Genomic DNA, 4,796 nt, shown 5'->3' on the forward strand with positions numbered 1-4,796 from the left:
AGTCATCGAACATGATGATGGAAAGCGTAAAAGTAAAATTCAATGAAAATTAAATTTTCTTTCCAAAGGTAAAGATTCTTAAGCTCGAGATCTAGTACCTCATGAATCTCGAGATCTCCATAAAAAATCAACATGTCAAAGTCTATGCAAATAGAGCCGGTTGATTACAACAAAGAAGTAGTTTTAGTCGATTATGAGGGCAATCCCAGATCTCCAACTCAAACCGAATTGGATACTACATCTATCTTCAACCAGATCGATATTATCACAAATGAATTGTCCACTGATAAAGAATTCCTTAAAAATGCATTACAACCTCGAAGGATATCCTAAATATCCAACATCAAAATAACTTCTCAAACAAGATTCTCTCAACCATTGCAAGACAAGTTAAGAAGATTGAAGAAAAAATCAAGGAAAAACAACAACAAAAGAAATAAAAAAAACTATTGCAAATATTAATGGCGTGAGATTAGCAAAAGTTGAGGAAAGTTCTTTTATTCATACCAGCTATTTTAGACAAAATTAGTCTCGGCTCAACAGAAGAGGCACTTGCTCTAATTGAAGAAAAGTTAAACAATCTTTCAATTTTGATAGAACCTTAAGTAATTAAATTTTTAGTGTCATGATGAACCATATGAGAATGACCTCAAAAATTTTAAAAATGATTTCTCCAAAGAAGAAAAGATGCCCAAAAAAACTAGACCTCATCAACAAAATTGTTAAATTAGAGAACAAAGTCCAAAAGACTAGATGAAGAAAAATTGGTATCCTAAGCCCTCTTTCCCCGATGTTCCATTCGAAGAAAAAACTCAAATGACTCAATCCACCTATGAAGGAACATTCATACATAAGTGGAATATAGATGGTCTATCCGGTCATCTAGTTGTAAATGTAATCAACAAAATGTTGATGGGAGCTAGCGCCTATAGTCTTCGAGGTAAGTTTGACCACGCTATTTCTCAAATTGTAACTTTTGGTTTCACAGGAGTACTCAAGGATGGGTTGGAGAAGCATATCTCCGACGAAGAAAAGCAAAGGATACTCAACCATACTACTATAGAAAGAGAAGTACAAATATAAAAAGTGAAATTGGAATATCTCAAGTTATGGAGAATGATATAAGTGTTGAATAGCCATTAATACCCTTTTATATATTGTCTTAAAGTTTGTCGTAGGCCAACTAGAAATCCATACTGAACGTTTGAGAAAATTCTTATGATTATAAGATGCGAAAAGTTAGCTACTTCTGATGGTACAAAGATATAATTGTAACTAAGGTTATGACAAGATATGATAGTACCCTTTAATTATGGATGATGCACTTCATTGAAGGACTTCCAAAGTATATTTCTCGAAGGATAACTACCGCTCTCAATGAAGAGTGTAAGCATAAGATTCCTTGGAATGAATTCACTTATGGTGATTTAGGTTATGTAATAGCCAAGTTGACCGCCAGCAAATATTGTCTACTTTGGCCCGTTACGTATCGTCGTGAGTCTCACAGTTTTAAAAGCATCTGTTAGGAATCAAAATGATATTAATTAACAAATCAGAGTGGCGCAGCAGAAGCGTGGTGGGCCCATAACCCACAGGTCCCAGGATCGAAACCTTGCTCTGATACCAACAATAAATAGCATTCCCATCAACTACAAGGTTGGTATAATACTCTTTTAAATACTCTTTGGGTGCTGTCCAACTCATGGTTTTAAAATGCGTCTACTATATTGAGAGTTTCACCCTACTTTGACCAGTGCATCGTGTAATGTGCGGCCTCTAATCTTGACACGCTCACCAAAAACCTTATGGGGTACTTAATCTACATTCATATTTTTTACCTGGCTTTGTTGGACCTTAGGCAAGGTTTACCTTCGACATTCAAACATCACTAATGTGGAATCAAAACTTGTTTCACCATACACGCTGCCTATGAATGCATGTTCAATTGTGTACGACACAATAACGTTGCATCTCATCGTCATCTCGGTTCCTCACAACACGTCCAATGCATCGTGATGCAATCTCAAGTCTCAAGATAGCTTCTCGAGATAGCTTGACCATCTTGGTTGTGTAGACACATCTCTCGGGACAGTTTGGCCAAGTGGTCTAAGGTGTCAGATTCAGGCTTTGGTTTGAAGGGGCGTTGTCCCACAGCTGTCATTTATTTTCATTTTTTGTTAACCTTCAAGCCCGCTGCTAGCACATATTATAAAAACCTCATGATTTTAAAACGCGTCTACTATAGAGAGAGTCTAGCCCTACTCCGACCAGTGCATCGTGTAACGGTCATACTTCTTCAAATGTGCGGCTTCGTGATCTTGACACGCTAGCCAAAAACCTTATGGGGTACACAATCTCCATTCACATTTTTCACCTCGGCTTTGTGGCTTTGTTATACCATAGGCAAGGTTTGCCTTCAACGTTGAAACATCACTTATGTGGAATCAAAACTTGTTTGACCACACACGCCGCCTATGCGTGCATGTTCTATCATGTGCGACACAACAATGTTGCATCTCATCATTATCTCGGTTCCCAACAACACGATCCATGTATCGTGATGCAATCAAATGTCTTGAGATACTCGATCATCTTGGTTTTTCTAGACACATTCGTTGGGACAGTTTGGCCGAGTGGTCTAAGGCGCCAGATTTAGGCTCTGGTCCGAAAGGGCGTGGGTTCAAATCCCACAGCTGTCATAATCATACTTTTTCAATCTCATCGTCTGACCCATGCATCGTATTGCAATCTCATGTCTAGAGATAGCTTGACTATCTTGGTTTGTCAAGGCACATCTTCTATTATAAAGAGATTCTAACCCAACTCTAACCCAACTCTAACCCAACTCCAACCAGTGTCTCGTGATCTTGTCACGCTCACGAAAAATCTAAAGGAGTACTCAACCTCTATTCACATTTTTCACTCGACTTTATGGCTTTGTTATACCTTAGGCAGAGTTTTTCTTCCGCATTCAAACAAACATAATGTGGAATTAAAACTTGCCATCTATGCGTGCATGTTCAATCATGTGCGACACAACATTGTTGCATCTCATCGTCATCTCGGTTCCCAACAGCACAACCCATGCATCGTATTGTAATCTCATGTCTCGAGATAGCTCGACCATCTTGATTTGTCCAAACACATTCGTCGGGATAGTTTGGTCGAGTTGTCTAAGGTGTTAGACTTCGACTCTGGTTCAAAAGGGCATGGATTCAAATCCCATAGCTGTCATTTATTTTAATTTTTTGTAAAGCCTCGTGCCCGCTGCGAACACATATTGTTTGTTTTGACTTTTTATTTATCGTTGTTAACATCGTGGTTTTAAAACGCATCTAATATGGAGAGAGTCTAGCCCAACTCCGACCAGTGCATCGTGTCAAAGTCAATACTTTTTTCAAATGTGCGGCTTTGTGATCTTGACACGATCATGACAAACCTTAAGGAGTACTTAATTCCCTTTCATATTTTTCATCTAGCTTTGTGGCTTTGTGGCTTTGTTGGACCTTAGGCAGGGTTTGCCTACGGGTTTCAAACATGAATAATGTGGAATTAAAACTTATTTGACCGCACACGCCGCGTATGCGTGCATGTTCAATCATTTGTAACACAACAACATTGCATCTCATGGTCATCTCGGTTCCCAACAACACGACCCATGCATCGTGATGCAATCTCATGTCTTGAGATAGCTCGACTATCTTAGTAGTCCAAACACAATTGTTGGGATAGTTTGGCTTAGTGGTCCAAGGTGCTAGATTTAGTCTCTGGTTTAAAAAGGGATTGGTTTCTAATCCCATAACTGTCATTTATTTTTATTTTTTTAAAACCTTTAGGAGTACTCAATCCCCATTCACATTTTTCACCGGCTTTGTGGCTTTGTTGGACCTTGGGCAGGATTTTCCTTCGGAATTCAAACATCACTTATGTGGAATTCAAACATCACTTATGTGGAATTCAAACTTGTTTGACAACACACGCCGCCTATGCATGCATGTTTAATCATGTGCGACACAACACGTTGCATCTCATTGTAGATGAGAGCCCCCCAATCAGGTACGACTCACAATCTACTCAAATCATCGAACATCATAACGGAAAGCATAGATGAAAGCTATCTGGCGACGAAGAAAAGCAAAGGACACCCAATCATACTACTATAATAAAAAAATAAAAATAATAAAATTAAATTAAAAAAAAAAAAAGTAGCACAAATATAGAAAAAGTAGTACAAATATCAAAAGTAAAGTTAGAATGTCTCAAGTCATGGAGATAGATATAAGGGTTAAAGGGCCGTTAATACCTTTTTATATACTGTCTCAAAGTTTGCCATAAGTGAACTAAACATCTATGATGAAAGCTAGAGATCAAAATGATTAATATCAGCAGAAGCGTGGTGGGCCCATAACTCACAGGTCCCACGATTGAAACCTAGCTTTGATATCATCATACTACATGTGAAATAACATAGTCAGCAAAAATAAGGGACACTACTTATCCTACAATACATAAAAGTGGCAGCGAACCACACATCACTCACCTATCTTTTTTGGTTTGATTGTCCTTCTTTCAGTGTCCCTCCACGAGGAGTCCCCGTCATCAAACCGAAGTTAAATCATGCTTCATGATAACGAATTACTTTGTTGATTGAATATCTCAGAGAAAAAAAATACTTGTTTGAGATTTGAATCACTCCGCAGGCAAGATCGATCATGTCAAGCTTAGATGATACTAAACATACAACCTAAACTACATAGCATTACAAAAAAAAACTTATTACTTAGTTAAAAGAAGGC

At 38.0% G+C, this 4,796-nt stretch overlaps 1 non-coding gene across 1 annotated transcript; it reads left to right on the forward strand.

Moving 5' to 3' along the window:
- The first annotated feature begins 2,619 nt into the window (after nucleotides 1-2,619).
- On the forward strand, nucleotides 2,620-2,699 carry TRNAL-UAG (transfer RNA leucine (anticodon UAG)). Its single transcript has one exon. It is a non-coding gene; the product is annotated as a tRNA-Leu (tRNA).
- Nucleotides 2,700-4,796: the final 2,097 nt, after the last annotated feature.

Source organism: Cucurbita pepo, chromosome 15 (assembly GCF_057944985.1).
Source record: "Cucurbita pepo subsp. pepo isolate OVF chromosome 15, ASM5794498v1, whole genome shotgun sequence".
NCBI classification, from domain to species: Eukaryota; Viridiplantae; Streptophyta; class Magnoliopsida; order Cucurbitales; family Cucurbitaceae; genus Cucurbita; species Cucurbita pepo.